General features: G+C 49.4%; 1 protein-coding gene across 8 annotated transcripts in view; it reads right to left on the bottom strand.

Annotated features, from left to right (window-relative positions):
- Positions 1–10,234: 10,234 nt before the first annotated feature.
- CDK12 (cyclin dependent kinase 12) overlaps positions 10,235–16,917 on the bottom strand; it is a 70,901-nt gene continuing 64,218 nt past the window's right edge. For 5 of the 8 annotated variants that reach the window (XR_003043972.1, XR_001518047.2, XR_001518044.2 and 2 more), the window contains one exon: positions 14,434–14,584. The gene's annotated coding sequence lies outside the window, so the exon portion shown is untranslated. Of the gene's footprint in view, positions 12,707–14,433; positions 14,585–15,133; positions 15,228–16,917 lie in introns of those variants that run through there. The other 3 variants (XR_001518045.2, XR_003043971.1, XR_003043968.1) reach the window with 2 other exon arrangements.

Raw genomic sequence — 16,917 nt, forward strand, 5'->3', positions numbered from 1 at the left:
TTAGGCCTTAAGTTGAGTGTTTTTGACTGGCACTGTCAGAACTTTCTGCAATGATGGAAACATTCTATTTCTGTTCAGTTCAATATAGTAGTCACTAGCCAATATGAGGTTATTAAGCATTTCAAATGTGGCTAGATGTGACTGAGGAAATGAATTTTAAATTTTATTTAATTTTAATTAATTTAGATTTAAATAGACACATGTGGCTAGTAGCTTCCAATTGGGCAGTGTAGGTTTAGACACATTTTATTTAACCTTTATAATTATCTTGGGGAGTAGGTATGATTATCCCTATTTTATAGATGAAGACGCTGTTTCAGGGCTTAAGGTAGTAGTTATGTATAAGAGGAGGGCATGGAATGAGTCATTCATTTTTTCATTCTATAGGAAGGACTTCATTGAATCTCATCTACTAAAGCCTGGGGATATACCCACAAATCTTTTTACTGAATACCTCCTGGGACACATTTTTATTCCCACTTGACAGATGAGAAAATTGAGACTTAGCTAGATTCAGTGACTATCTGATCCTGCTTCTTCCCTTGACTCTCCCCCATTCTCTTCTCTCAGCCCCAGCCCAGTCTCCTGATAAGAGCTGATAGTGAACCTTTGAAACATTTGTGTGATCATGTTTTCTCTCTGCTGGATATTTGGCCAGGACTTCCCATTTTACTCCCAGAGAAAACTAAAGTCTGTATAAAGGCCTACAGGGCCCCATACAGTCTGCACCTCTCTCCATTTCCACTCAGACCTCACCTGCTATGCTCTTCCTCCATCCCTCCAGTCCACTGGCCCCCTTGGCCCATCAGGCAAGGCCTGCCTTACAGCCTATTCGCTGGCTGCTCCCTGATATCCACACTGTCAACTTCTTCACCCCTGTAGGTCCTAGCTCAAATTCTGCCCTTCCAAATGAGGCATACCCTAACCCCTACTAAAAATGGCAACCTCAACTCCCAATCTAGATCACCTTTTCATGAACTTTCTCCCCATAGCACTTACTACCTTCTACTATAAATTTAATTTACTGATGTATTATGTCTGTCTCCCCAACTAGATATAAGTTCCTTGAAGGCAAAGATCTTTGTCTGAAATATCCTAGTGCCTGGCACATAGTAGGATATCAATGAAAATATGTCAAATAAAGAGATAAACCTGCCCCAGTTACTCCTGCCTTTGCAGCAGGAGGGCTCAGGTTCTAACTTGAGCTCCTTTGCTTCCAAAGCCCCAGTTCATTCCTTCAAAGCCATTTTCTCTTAAGTATTCTCTCCAGTCCCCTCCCCAAGTTCTCTTGCTTAGGGTGACCCTGGGCTGACCCAGGAGTTCGCTGCTCCTGCAATTTTTAGCCCAGGCAGGGATATAGGTTCCTTTATATATGTTCAACTATGATACCAAGGAATTTTACTAAAGTTCAGAGATCTTTCTCCCTTCAAGGCAGCAGTCCTGGGTCTGTTTTTCAGGCTGTGTCCCTGGCAGGTCTCCTCCCTCCTTCATCCCCCTCAGACACTGCTATTCCTCTCCCTCTCTGCAGAGGAGGGGCCTGGGCCAAGGGGCCTGGTTATTTCCTACTCTCAGTGGAATACCCTGGAAACCAAGGTACCCGCATCTCACCTCTGGATATGCAGTGACATAAAGGCAAGTAGGTGGAATACTCTACCATCTTCTGACTCCCCACCCCATGAGGAAGGTTACAGAGATGTGTCCTCCTGGCAGGATGCAGGGGCTCTTTCTTGAAACTGGCAACTGAGGTTGTTTGTGACTCCATTAGGAGGAATGGGAGTCAGATAGCAAGAAGGACTTTCCAAAAGTTAGGAAATGAAGTGAAGGTATGAGGCCTCCTCTCCACTTCAGAGCTAAGAGGATGAAATGCTCTCATCTTCCTGTATACCTTGTCCTGTATATCTTCTTGAATGGTCAAAAGGAACATGAAAAATGACTGCTGGCTCACCCCTCAGAGAGCCAGAGCTCTCTCTCCATCTTCTCTTCTCCTCTACTCCTCCTCATCCCCTTTCCACCTCCCTCAGCTCAAGGCCACTTGCTGGGGACCAAATGGAGGCTCAGCTCCATAATACGTATGCCAGGGAAAATTAAGCCATGTCAAGAGGGAAGAGCTGACTGCTCATGTGTGGTCCAACCACCTCTGGCAGTAAGGTAAAAGGAAAGACTAGGGTTTCAGGCCAGTCCGAGCTCTGCCAGATCATAGCTTTGTGGTCCAGAGGCTCAACCTCTCTGAGCTTTAGCTTTCTCATCTGTAAAATGGGGCTAAACAATATCTGCCCTACAGCACTGTACATGTTGGAGATGGCTCATGGGAAGTTCTTGGCACAGCATAGGCACTTAATAGTATTATTATGACTATAATTACTTAGGCTTCAGGAGGCCCTTTCATCCCTATGGTTGAGGGAAGGCCTTTTCTCCATCTGGAACTTTCATTTGGACCAGAGCAATGGTTTCCTTACCGGCTTCCCTGCCTTCAGTTTCACTCTGCTTCAACCCAAGCTCCACACCCTGTTGGAATTCTTTTCCTAAAACTCAATCCAAATTCATTACTCCCTGCCAAAAGTTCCTCCAAAATTCCCCATTGCCTACCAGGACACAGCAAGCACAGTGATTAAGAGTTTGGGCTCTGGGTCAGACATGGGTTTAATGCTCAGCTCTGTCACTTTCTGGATGTGTCTTTTAGGCGAGTTCCTTAATATCCCTGAGCCTCACTTACTCTTCTGAAAAATGGGATAATAGAACCTGCATTGTGTGGTTATTATAATGAAGAAAGAAGGTAATAGCTCTGTTAGTATGACAACGTGAAAAAGTCATAACTCATGAGCATAGCAAGTAAGGCTGTTTATAGGAGTTAGATTCCCAACTTTTAGAGTAGGATTGTCAAAATGAAGCACCTGGCCTGCCCATCCAACCTTGTTTCCTGCCATTCTCGACATGACCCCCAGGTTTTGGTCAGCACAGTGTATCACTCACCATCCCCTATGCTGGGACTTCTTTTGGTGCCTTTGCATATACTGTTCTCACTGCCTAGAATGCTCTTTCTCTCTTTGCTCACCTGGTAAACTCCTACTCGTCAGTTAAGACCTGATTTAAACCTACTGGGTTCAGCAAAGCTTTCCCATACCCCAGAGCAGGGTCTCACATCCTATGCTGATGCTCCGCCAACCCAGCCTTTACCTCTGCTTAGCATTGTATTAAAAGCCACAGTCCCAGGCTGCCTACATTAGAATTCTAGTTCTGTCGCTTCCTAGCCGGGTGACCCCAGGCAAGTTACTTCACTTGCCTGTGCCTCAGTTTCCCGATATGGAAGTGGAATGATAATAATAGTATCTATCTGATAAGGCTGTAAGGAGTAAATGAGTTACTATATGTAAGAAATCTGCTCCCAAACTTGGTACAGAGTAAGTGCCCAGTAATTGTAAGCTGCCGTGATTATTATTCCAGCTTCTCTTCCTTCCACGGCAGGGCTCAGTCTACACATTTGTCTCCCCTACAGGCTGTGAGCTTGGAGGGTAGGGGCTGGAGCTGATTTATAAGGCTAGGCTGGTGCAGAGTGAATATTTGGCACCTCTGCCTGGATGGATAGTCATGAAGGTTCTCCTTTATCAAGAGCTTTCTCATTTGTTCTTTTGGATAATTCTTTGAGTTGGTACTAATGTTCTTGCCATTTTACAGATGAGAAAATAGAGGCCTGGAGGTAAATACCTTTGGGCCCTTGTAAGCGAGTAAGTGGCAGAGCCAAGGTCTATCCTTGGACCCAGATGACTCCAATCAACCCCTCTAAGCCTCAGTAAAACACTTATAGCTGTGCTTCCCATCTCTCGGTTTATCGTATGAATTAATATATGTAAATGTAAGAGGAAAAATGGGGTTCGATTCCCCCTTCTGAACTAGGTAATGCTTTGTCTAGGATAAGAACAAGAACTTTTCTGGGGAGTAGCTGAGACTCCAATTCACCCATCTCCCTAGGGTTTGTCTGGAGCCTGGGGCCAACTCAGCAACCTCCTCCCCTTCCTGGGCCCACTGCCAGCCTCTCCGCCCCTTTCCCCCACCCATTGCCACTGGAAGACAATGGTGGGCAGGGCCAGCCTTTGTGAGAGGGGTCAGGCCAGTTAATCTTGGGCTGGGCTGGGGAGGGGCATGTAGGGGGACCAGGGGAAGGGAGAGGGGGCTGCATGTGGAGACTGACAACAGAGGGCTTGTGAGGGTCGGGGAGGACGTTGGAGGCCAGGGGCCTGAGGAGTAAAAGCTTGAAACAGGCTTTGGGGAGCGTTTCCTCTGAATGTAGATTTGAGCTCCTATTAAACTTGCCAAAAATTTGTGTTAGCTAATGGATTCTTAATTCTGTCTAAAATGAGAGAGGGAAAATTATGCCATTCATCTTGTATTGGTTTGAAATTACATCTGACACCTAATCGATCATACTGTGGAACATTAACTCTTTGGAAAAGACCCAACTTTTCCTCTCTCTCTCTCCCTTTCCAGCCTCTGGAGCCGCCCCCACCCCGATTCCTTCTTTTGTATTTCATTAACTAAGCAAAGCTCTGGCTGTCTCTGGGGGGTGAGCAGTGGGAGTTAGGGAAAGGGTTTATTTGAATTGAAGGAGATAACCAGGAACCCCAATCTTTTGCCCAAGACTAGAGCCCTTGCTTCCAACCTTCAAGTGACCTCCTCTCTCTTTCTGCTTTTTCCTATCATTCTTTGATCTGGAAATGCAGAATGGAAGGCATTGGGGTGTGGGTGACCTCAGAGCCACCTTGGGGCACCAGGGAGAGGCGGGGAGTCAGGCAAAGCTGAGCTAGCACCTGGGGCTGGGGAAGGGGCCATGGTGGGGGGCTCACCTGCGACTTGCCTGGCAGATGGGTGAGAAGGAGGAGGGCAGATGACAATAGATTTGCCTCTGGGGATCCTGATGAGCTCTGACTGAAAACCCCAACCCCAGATCTGCTTTTCCAGGAGGAGGACTTTCTGGCAGCAAGGAGAATCCACTGGAGGCAGACAAACCTAGGCTGGGATCCTGGCTCCACTCCTAACAAGCTGTGTGACCTTGGGCAACTTACATAATGCCTCTGAGTCTCAGTTTCCTTCTCTGTCAGAGCAGGATAATAACACTGGCACAGAGCTGGGGTGGGAACTGGATGAGATAATCCAGGTAAAACTGGGACAAAGCCCATCACCTGGCACACAATAGATGCCCAATAAAGGTGACAGTCACTCCCCTCCCCACTTCTGCTACACACCCCCCGTGTTTCCCCCTTCATCTTCTACTCTCCCACCTCCAGTTCCCTTGCCCCACACCCACCCCCTAGAGCAGACCTACAGCTGAGGTTAGATCAGGCTATGAGGGCCGGTCAATGTCTCCTAAAAGGACACCTGAAGGAGGCTTGGGTCTCCTGGGCTTTTGCAGAAACCCAGGCCCTCTTCCTTCCTGGAATTCCTCTACTTCCTCCAAAAGTTGTGGGGGTTGTCTCCTGCATGGAGAGCTCTCTCAGAAACCCCCAGGCTGCCCGGAGGTAGAGTCTCTTGAGGAAGGGGCTCTCTAGGAGGTGGGTTCAGAAGGAGGAAAACTCCAGCTGGGAGAGATCCACTTTTCACTCATGCATCCCATATTTTACAGGGGAAAGGTGGATTGGACTGGGGGTGGGGGGGTTGGTCCCTCAAGAGCAAGGGAGGGCAAAAGGAACCAGGTAGGTGTGAGAGAGGGGAGGGACAGGGACCCCCCATTTCTATTCCCCAGGAGGCACAATAGCTTCTCCTTTAGGTTGGCTTTGGGCACTATGGGAAGAGAAGATTCCAGAGCTTTCCAGCTTCATGTGAAGCGGATCATCAGGGAAAGAATGTAACATGCAGTTAGCCTCTGGCACAAGATAGCATGAGGAGGCCGAGATGCTTCTTTCATGGAAAGCTGGGCCATCTCTGGACCGTCTCAGTGTACATTTCACTCTCAATAAGCACCCACAAATACCTGGGTGAATATATGAGTGAAGGGCCAAGGTTGGTTTAAGTGACCATTCAAGGTTGCACAAGGAATCATTAGCTTCTATCAAGTATCTGCTCCAAGTGCACGAAATGGCCTAAAATGCCCTGACTGTATTTTGGGGCCTTGTGGAGGAGCCCCAACTTGCGACTAAGAATGATGGGGAAATCTCAGCCAGTACCCTCATTTTACAGAGGAGAAACCCAGGACTCAGAAAGTGGGTATATTGACCAGGGTGAGGCAAGATAGCCAAGGATATGAGCCTCTGGCTCTCAGTCCAGTGCTCTACTCCACCCGTATCATGAATCTGAAGGGACACTTTCCAGGTCGTCTGTCCAGTCCCAGCAGAGCCTAAACTGTTTGCGGGGAGAGAGACTGGAATTTTGCAAGTGAGGAAAACTGCTGGGAGAGGCTTTCCTTGAAGAGAGAAGAGCAGAGGGGGCTGGGGAGGTTTCTTAACTCTCTCTCCCACCCCAACACACATACAAACACACAGTGGCAGGAATTTTATTTCCAAATGTCCTTTCTCTGGGGAGCTCGCCGTTTCCCAGGAGACGCCTGGTGGAGATGCCCCTTCCTGCCAGCCTCCCTGGCAGCCACTAGGCGGCTGTGGCTCCCTCTTCTGCCTAGAGACTCCACAGCAAGAATCCCACGTGGTTTGTATTAATAGGAAGTGGCGCCCAGGCCTACAGGTGCTGAGGATGGAGCAGGCTGGCCAGGGATGAGTGTGCAGCCAGGCCAGTGGGTAGACTGAGGAAGGCACTCACAGGGTCACATCGATTGAGGGTCCTACGCAGCATGACATACCTAGATACATGTGCTGACCTGCCTTTAGTTACCAGGGGAAAAAATTCCTCCGTGGCATCTTTTCCCAAACTGAGAATGTTTTCAGTGTTTTTACCTTGAATATAAAAGTAATGTATGACTACTAGAGAAATAGATAATTCTAACAAAATGGAATGAACAAAAGCTCCAGATTCAAATTTCAGGAACTGTCTTTTCCCCTAGGAAAGCAATTAGCCTCTGGCTGAAGAGTCCAGAGCAAGGGTCTGCTGTGTTCAGAAAAGAGGGAGAAAGCATCATAACATTGTGGAATATGGTAGAATTTGGGAGGTCCTCCTGAAGCGAATACCCTTGTGTTGGGGAGGCTGACATGTGTGTCTGTTTTCCACCCCAGAAGATCAGCTACTTCAGAGTGCAGTTCTTCCCACCCACTCTGTGTTATTCCCACACTCCCACCTGCTGGGTGCACCATGCTGCCCCAGTGTGGTCATCTAGGAAATGCGGGTTGAAAGAATAAATTAATGAATTCACAGATGAGGAAACAGACCCAGAGATAGACCTTGAATTGCCTGAGTAGCCCAGAACATGGTAACAAACACAACTGCCACAGGTCTGGAAAAACTGGCCTCAAATTCTCCACCAGCTCCCTTTCCCCAGGGCTGAGGGGAGCTAAAGGTTGGAGTTAGCCAAAAGGGCCCAGCCTATATAAGAAATTTCACAGGTCTGGCTCTTGAGCAGGACAGGGCTGAGGCACTAGAGGGAGACTGTCAGGACTTGTAGAAAGAGAGGCCCCACAGAGAGAGAGGGATAGGAGTGGTGGAGAGCCTGATGTGAATTTAGAAATTAAATCTATGCCATGCCAATGAGATGGAGAGCAGTTTTGCCCCTCTACCCTGAAAAAGCAGCAGCTCTGGCAAGAAGGTTACGGGTCAGCTTCCAGTTAAAGGGATTTAGCCATATGGAGGAGGCTTACTGCCTTCAAGGAGAGAGAAGGGCTCTACCCAACACAGGAGTAGTAGGGATGGAAGTCTGCCTCTCGCCTTTCTCCTTCTTGCCAGATAACTTAGGTAGAGGCCTGCCATCAACATAGTGTCCCATTTAGCCACTGACAACTGTCAGGGAGGTCTTAACCCCATTTTACAGATGAATAAACCAAAGCTAAGAAAGGTAAAGTGACTTGCCCGGGTCACAAACCAAGTGGCAGAACTAGGAAGACCTTCCAATCCCAGGCCTGGCCCTCAGATGGTCTTTCCACTGAGGCCTCACCTCAGCACTTGGTTTCCTGAGGGACCATGATTTTCTAGCCTGACCGCCCCCTGCTATATTTGGGGACAGGTTCTCTAACTCACAGAAGCCCCTGGGCTTCCTTTAAGCTCAGATCCTTTCTGTGTCATTTTGTTTGGGCAGACCCTGTCCCTGCTTCTCCTGACAACTGTACTTAAAGGGGCATGTGATAAGACATGTGTCACTGGGCCTTGGCCCACATGATCAGTGCTCCTGGAAGATGTCACTTTCCCATTAGGCCAAAGCTTATTTTCCCAAAGTTCTCAGTCCATCACTGCTCCCTCTCCACCCCAAACCCTCAATATCCTCCTGGGGAGGCACAAAACCTTTGCCGAGGGCAGGCCCCTGACACAAACAGCAGCATCTCTGGCCCAGGGCTGGCACCTTGGTCAGGAGCACCAGGCCCCACACAGCTCCGCTTCTTGGTGCCCTCTCCGCCCACCAGGGGGGCAAAGGCCGGGCTAGCTCTCCTCATCCTGCTCGGCTGGCTGCAGCAGGGTACCGAGGAGTCCGTAGCCTGAGGAGCGGCTGGGGGCGAGGGCCCGGGAAAGGGCCCGCAGATGCCTCCTCCACCCCCCTTCCTTGGCCGGGGCCCCCACGGTGTCGGGGAGCAGGAGGAATCAATCAGGATAATGAAGCCGCAGCCTGCCACGCACCGCGGGGGCACTGAGGAGTCGGGGCCGGTGCCAAGTCCGCCAGACGGTTCGGGGGAGCCAAGCCCGGCGCGGCCCGGCGGCGGCGGCGGCGGCGGCAGTGGCGGCGGCGGCAGCAGGGAGCCGGGGCGCAGAGGCCGGACGCAGCTCCGCGCAGGCCCCTGGCAACTGCGCCTTGGCAACCGGGACGCCCGAGAGGAATCTTAAAGCTGCAGCGCCTCCTTTCCTCGCTTCGCCGCCGCCTCCTGGACCCCTGGGGAAAGGGTTATGCCCAGAGGGTTAATGGTGGGAGTCAAGATCTGCGCATCTCGGGACTTGGGGGTCCGACTCATACCCTCACTTGTTTATTTATCAAATATAGATCGAGCCTAAGTGCGCGAGCACGGGCTAGACAATAGGGAGGGAAACGGGGGCGAGGGAGTGGTGATTAAAAAAAATGAACAAGGTCCTGCCAAGAGAAGTTCACAGTCTAGCGCGCAAGGCAGACCAGACTGGCTGAGGTGAGCAAAGCCCTGAGTAACCCAGGATAAAGAGGCTTCGGCTGTAGGGCTGAGGGACTTAAAAAATATTCCTGCAGCACCTGCCTTGCTCCAGGGCGTGGGTTTGACGCTTCTTTCTTGGACTGTTATTATCCCAACAGTCCTGTGAGATGGGTATATTATCATTATCATCGTTATTGATCCCATTTTAAAGATGAAGAATTAGAGGCCCAGCAAGGTGAAGGTACTTAACCAAAATCTCGTTTTACGTTTTGGACAATTTAGGGCTGGATCACAAGACTTCTGACTCATGCCAGCTTTCATTACAGCATGATGCCTGGAAAATTAAACCTCAGTGAGGAGACTTCCCAGTACAAATTGTGTAAGAAGTGAGGAGAAAGGGCAACTGAAGGAAGAGATGGCTACTTTTCCCTTCTGCTCCCACTACTCTGACCCTGTCTGCCCTGTCCTCAGGAATATGCCTATATGTGGGCAGAGGGCTTGAAGAGGTGACCTCAAAGGTCCCTCTGGTTCTGTGATTTGATATTTCCTGCCTGAAGTCTAGGCGCTGTGCCACTCTTCTGGGCAGCAGCAGTTGGCAGGGGGCTGCAAACTGGGGGAGATTCCAGGCTTCTGAAATAAGGGGTGAGGGGTGTTGAGGGAGGATTAGAGGGATGGTAAGGGGGCTTTGGCAAAAGAAATCTTGAGTCAATATCATTAGGAGGCTGGGCCTCATCTTTCCTTCTCTTGTCCACCTGTCTTTCTTTTCTGCACACCTATTCAGATGAGAAATTTGTGCCAGGGCCTGGGATAGGCTTGGAGGCTATTAGTGAGGCAAAAATCATGCTGGCTTTGGAGCCAAGCCTATGTGGTTTCAAATCCTGGCTCTGTCACTTATCGGCTATGTTAGCTTGAGCAGGTGACTCAATCTCCCTGAACCTCATTCAGTTTCCTCATCTGTAGAGACATTATTATCTACCTTTCAGGGTTATTGCGAGACTTAAATGCAGTGAGAAAAATGTATGTATGGTGTCTGGCACATGGTAGATGCTTAACAAATATAAAGATGTCTTTGTTTATTTTGGTAGTCTGATAATGGCTCTCAAAGATAAGTCCACATCCTATTCCCTGAAACCTGTAAGTTACTTTATCTGGAAAAAGGGTCTTTGCAGATGTGATTAAATTAAGAATCTTGAGATAGGGAGATTATCTTGCCTGGATCATATGGCCTGGCTCTAAATGCCATAAGTATCCTTATAAGAGAGAAGCAGAGGGAGATTATACACACCACAGAAGAGTAGCAGGCAATGTGAAGACGGAGGCAGAAACTGGAGTGATGTGGCCACAAGCAAAGGAATGCCAGCAGCCACAAGGAGCTGAAAGAACAGATTTTCCCTTAGAGCATCCAGACAGAGCAGTCCTGTGGACACCTTGATTCTGGCCCAGTGAAACTGATGTTGAACTACTGGCCTCCAGAAATGTGAGAGAATAAATTTATTGTTTTAAGCCACCAAGATTGTGGTAATTTGTTACAGTAGCCTTGAGAAACTAATACACTTACATTGGAGATTCCATCTTGGACAAAACCTATTACCTGCACTTTAGAGTTCACAGTCCAGTGGGAAATGAGAGAAGTTAACAGTGCATAGGGATGCCCAGAAGGTGGAAGGGTAAGGTAGGTAAGGTTGCTGGAGTTAGAGAAGGAGTTAGCCAGGTAAGAGACTAAAGCAGGAAGGGCATTCCAAGCAGAAGAAACAGTGTGGGTAAAGGCATGGAGTAGGAGAGAACATGATACCCCCCCACATCCTCATGTACCTGCTATTCCAATTATTTCCTAAAAGGAACTGCTGAAATGGGCAGCAGGGGCAAGAGAGCCAAGTAGCCACCCCAGAAAGGAATCATTCCCTCTACCCTGTGCTGGCACTGGGCCCCAGATCAGAGAACCCTACTGTCAGTATTGAACAGAAGCCTTAGAGACCATCTAGTCCAGTCCTGCCATCTCACACATTGGGAAATTGAGGCCCATAGGGAATGAGTCCATCCATGAAATAAGCTAGAACCAGATGGCTACACTCTGGCCTCTCTTGAACCTGAGTGTCCCATGTCTTAGGGTCTCAGAGATACTGCCTAGTGGTCCCTCTGCAGCCTTCTTCCAAAAAGCACAGGCCCTGTGGTCTCTAAATAAAAAGGGGGTGACTTGCATATTATTTGTATATTGCTAATTAGATGAAAGATGCAGATTTACTTAGCCTCTTCCCTTTATGCCAACCCTATCCCCCAGCCCCTGCCATCCTATGTCACTCCCATTGAGTTCTTCCTCATCCATCTTGACCTCAGCAACTTCTCCCACAATTCTAGCCCAGGCCTCACTCCTCAGGCTTTACCTAGCTGTAGTCCAACCCCTACTATATTCAGTGTTTGATCTTGCCTGGAAAAAGTATCTGGTGGGTTTTTAGTATACCTAGTCTGGGTGGAGGATTTCAGAGCAGGTTATAGTGGAAAGGAAGATGATGGGCTTTCTAGCTCAAGGTTTTCTCTGGGAATTGGGGGCAGTGAGCTCTTGTCTTCCTGCAGCCTAGGGGCCATCAGAATGGGGCTATGGAGTGGGGGAGGAGGGTGCTCCTTTGGGATCTGGTGGGCAGGTGCCAGCTGCATGCCCCAGGCCTGCCCTAAGCCTCTTGGCTGGCAGCCATATCAGCCAATGGAGGAGCTGGCTCCTTCTTTGAGGGAGGAGGAATCCTGGGGAAGGTCAAGGAGCATTCTTTGGGTTGGCAGCCTAACATGGGGTAGGTTGAGGTTACCACGCCAAGTTACTATGGTTCCTCCAATGAGGACAGCACATCCAGATTCTTGGGGCTGTCATTAACCCAGCCCAGAAAATTGTGAGGCACTGTGCTAAACTAAGCACAGTGTTTCCTTGAGGGTAGGCACTCAATAAATGTTTCCTGATAATGAGGGGGCCACCTGTTTCCTGGAGACAGGGAGGAAAGGGGGTCACAGAGAGGCACAGTTTCTGCCTTTCTCACCTCCAACTAGCCCCTCTTCCCTCTGAAACCAAGGCTATGCCCAGCACCTCTCCCAGGTGAGAGGTCTGAGCCTGTCATCTGATGGTCACCAGAGAAGGCATCACATTGCAGCTAAGACAGGTACATGGATGAGCTTAGGTGCCCCCAGAGTTGTTGTGGGGCTCTGTCACCACCACAGCTGACTCAAGGAGCTGGAGAATGTTGGTGCATTAGGATTCATGAAAAAACCTGAGGCACAGCTCAAGCTAGCAACTTAAAAAAAAACAGCTTGCTCTGGTTAGGACAGGGGCCTAGATTTGGGAAGAAAGACTTCCCTGCATATGTGAATAATTCTACTTCATGCATAGGTGATGTGTGAGCTGCGTGTACATGTGCTACAAGGGGCCTCAGCAAGCATCCTGACCTGCATGCACATATCCCAGTCTGCACGACTGTATGTTGCACGTGAGTATCTTCATGGAATTCCACCTTCCCTCTCTTCTGCTCTGAACCTTCTTTTCCTGTTTCCTGGTAAAATGGGAAGTGGGGATAGGCACATCAGTTTCACTATCCCCAGCCCTGATCCCTTGTGTAGAACCCCTGCCTCCATTTTCCTATGACAGCAAGCAGTAGATCCCTTCTTGGTCCTGAGTAGAGGGATCCCAGTTCTTTACTGACCTAGATGACTCCATCTTGCACCAGTTCTTCTGCCCTGGTAGCTCCCTCTTCCCCTAGCGTGTCCCGTGCCACTCCATCATCTCGTGATGAGGGGAGAGGTGGGAGGAAGTGGGGTGATGCTATGGGAGTGGGAGTATGAAGGGTGGATCAGATACTGTTCGATTTTGCCCAGGTCCCTCTGGAGCACTGCTGCTCATTTAAAATTCCGATTTAAAGCCGAGCGGCTCTTTAAATTTCCACATTAGCATGCCGCCCTGATGCCAGGCCAAGATGTTGGGATGGATTTGGCAGGAACGCCTCCAACAGCGGCAAGCAGCAGCATTTGCCAGCAATAAAACAACGCATGAATAAAAGAAGGCTGGCTTGGCAGCAGCAGCAACCCAGGTACCTGGGTGAGCCCAGGAGGGGCCTACAAATTCAGCGGCTCAGAGGCATGAAGACCCATGCAGGGGCATGTGAGTGTAGGCCTCTGTGGCTATCTTGGCCCTCACCCTCAATCTTTGCTTACAGTGGAATCTGGGGTTAGGGCCTAGGCAGAATTGGGGTTTCTCCCTGTGCCTGTTTCTCATTCCTTGCCTCCCCACCCCCACTCCAGGGTTATCTTCTTGGAAGAGACAGATGTTGCCTTTGACGAGGACACAAGAACTTGGCCCACATCCTGAGTTGTCCTATTTCATTGGGGGCCAGAGAACAGGTAGGGTCAGAGAGAGCAACACTGCCTAGAGTGGATTCCAGATCCATGATCCCAGGTACCCAGGTGCTGAGGGACATTGTCAGGATAAGGGGACTAGGTGAGAGGTCACAGTGAGGACTGGGTATTGGTGCTGACCTGGGTGGGAGAGATTCTCTGGGCTGTGTGATTGGCTAGAAGAGGGAATGGTCAGGGAAGGCAAGGGGCTGCTGGGCCTGGCCTAACTTTAACTTCCTGCAGACTCAGGAATATTGTTTGAGGTCAGAAGGCAAGGGCAGCAAATCGGATGACGCCCTGGGCTGAAGGCTGGCCACCTCTCAGAAGTTATTTTGTCCACTCCCTTCTTCCCCAGGTCTATAGTGTACAGCCCCAAAGGACCTGAGGCTGCTGGTGCCTGTGTTCCTCTGCTCCAGTCACCTGGCTGAGGCTCACCACCAGCCTTATCAAACAAGCAGCCTGTCCTGTTCTTACCATCTATCCCTCCCATTTAGCCAAACCATCCCCTTCCCTTGTCCAGGGGAAGAGGACAGAGCAAACAGAGGGGTGGCAGCAGATGGTGTCCACAGTCTCAGCTAAGGCAGAAAACAGGGACACCCTCCTCTAAAGGAACTCTTCCCTTCAAGCTCATACATGATTTCAGACCCCAATATTGAGAGAAGTTGTTGGGACTTTGAATTCTCTCAATTCCTGGAGGAACAGGAGAGCAGATAGGCAGGGCCAGGCTCTGGCAGGGCAGAGGCCCCATATCCTGGAGCTTGGGCTAGTCCTGCCCTGATGGCTTTTTCCAGGAAGAATGAAATGGCTTGACCTCTCAGGCACCCTGTTCCCTAGTACACACATTGGGGATAAATCAGCTCTGGGGTGAGGAAGTAGCTAAGAAGCTGAGTTTAGGCCGGAGAGATATCATTTTGTCATTTATTCATTCATTCCACAAATATTTACCCAACAGCTGCTTTATGCAAGGCACAGTGCTGGGCACTGGGAGCACACTGGTGAACACAGACAGACGTGGTCATTTTCCTCGTGGAACTTTCCATCTGGTGGGAAAAATAGGATCGTTATTCAAATGACTGTACAAATAATTGTGAAACAACTGTGCTAAGTGCTCTGAAAGGATATATAATATCATGAAAGTATATAATCGGGGGACTTGGCTGAGTCTAAAAAGTTGAGGATGAGCTTGCAAAGGAGACAGAGAAAGAGCAGCCAGAGTGGTAGGAGAATTGGCAGTGATATAGAATCAAAGGAGGAGGTGGTCAACTGTGTCGAGAGATGCTGAGAGCTCATGAGACACCTATTCGTCCTGACTCCTCACCTGCTGGTTGTGACTACAGGTATGGAAAGGCTCTGGCATCGTGCCTGGCTCACAGTTGGTGCTCTGTAATGTTAGCTCCCTTTTTCTTCTTCCCCAAGCTGAGCATCCCCCCAGGGACCCCAGATTTCTGGAACAAAGGAGCTGCCTAGGCTCAGCCTTCTCTACCAACTCAGGCCCCAAAGCCCAGTCATCCAGTCCTCAGAGAGGGACTCTGGGCCTCTCCATGCCTCTCCACAATGGTCCCTTCACATGGATCTCTACCATTCCCTACCTGACTTCCTCCTTTGTACTGGTCTTCTGTGAAGAGGGGCTGGGGTCTAGGTCTCGAACAAAGAGACCATTCTGGCTCTGCTTCTCGGCTGAGTCTGAGAAGGAAAGAGAGCTGGTATCCTCAGCAGCTCCCAAAGCTGCCTGAGGTGAATCTGAGTGTCTTAGGTAGGGAGAGGGGGAATAGTGGAGAGATGGGGAGGGGGGGCTGCCCACCCAAAGCGGCATAGAGCCCAGAGCCTTTTCCATCGCAGACACCCCATCTGTCTCCCACAGAAGGCTTGGGTTGGAGGAGGTGCCGAGAAGGGGGGTATGGAGGGTGAACATGTACAGTCTGTGAGCAGGCACAACCACAGTGAAGGCGCTGACCCAGAAGGGGTGGAGGGTCAGTGTGGGGTGTCAGTAAGGCTTTTTTGTCTTAGCCACTGAGGACTAGAGCTCAGAGGTTGGGACCAGAGGTGAGGAAGATGACAGGGACACTGCATGCTACTCTCCCTAGATAGCTTTGTGTTTGATTTTGATTTAGAGCTCCCCACCCCAACCAGAGGGCAAAGAATCATATCCCTCTGGCCAAAAACCTAATGGTGTTCCTAAGCCCAGGACTGGGCTGGATTCATGATGCCTCCCTCTCCCCGGCAGTCAGAACTTTTCCAGACCTTAAAATAATATTTTCATTAAATTTGATAGTTTCAGAGTGTTTCCTTTCACATATTACTTTTTCTGATCATTCTAAAGTCCAAAGAGGTAAATATTATTCTTGATCTACAGATGAAGCAACAAGGGGTTTAAAAGATTAAGTGAATAACTTGGATCACAGGAGAATAAGGAGAGAGGCCCAGACCTAGGTCTCCTGATTCTACATGCAGACAGCAGACTACACTTAGGCATTCCTTGTTCCTCATTTTGGTGATATTGTACAGTCCCCACTGCCAGATTAGGTCTGGGACTTTCTAAGAGAGAGCTCAGAATAACTCCTCCCCCATGACTGAAAAGCTTTGGGAGATACCCAGGCCTTGTTGGACATATATGGACACAGCCCCGCTACTGGATACCAATATCCAGACACTATGAAACTGGACATCCCCAGAGGGTTGGGCCTCCCATATACAGAAATATGAAAGGGCTGTAGACTAAAAGTTGGCAGAAAGGATGGGCTGGACAGGGTGTGGGAAATGAATAATGCCAGCCCAGGAAGCAGCTGGTAGGGTCCACTCCTGGTCTCGGAATGAACCCTTGGGAATCCTGGTGGACGTCCTCTCTCCACATTCCAAGTTCTAAATACTTTTTTTTTCCTCTCTACCTATACTTAACAGAATATGTTTCCACAGCTCCTCTACCTACTCGTCTTTTCTCCCCACTCTTCCATGTTTGGAAGTTCTTCAGGTATAGCTTTATTTCTTCAGGCTGCAGCTTAATCCCTCTAAAAGTGCTCTAAAACAGGTGCCAAGGGAACCCAAGACAGGGCTTCAGTTATTAAATATAAGTAGACAGGGGAGGGGAACTGAATATAGAGACAGATATTATATCTCTGAGTCCCTGGAAGTTATTAGGAAAGCACTAGTGGTTGCTAAGTAACAGGTCTCCATAGAGGACAAAGCACTGAGAGGAAAAGCCTCCTTTGAATATTGGGGTGAGAGGGTAGAGAAGGTAGGGGGTCAAAAGGCTGTGGCTTGGCAGGCAGGGCTGCTGAGAGTGAATGGTTTGTCCTGCAAGACCAGCCATATTCCCTAGGCCTTAGCAAACCCCACCTTTACAGCCTTCAGGATTGGTAGAAGGAAGGCCTCAAGC

Source organism: Pteropus alecto, unplaced genomic scaffold (genome assembly GCF_000325575.1).
Source record: "Pteropus alecto unplaced genomic scaffold, ASM32557v1 scaffold98, whole genome shotgun sequence".
In the NCBI taxonomy this organism is placed as follows: domain Eukaryota; kingdom Metazoa; phylum Chordata; class Mammalia; order Chiroptera; family Pteropodidae; genus Pteropus; species Pteropus alecto.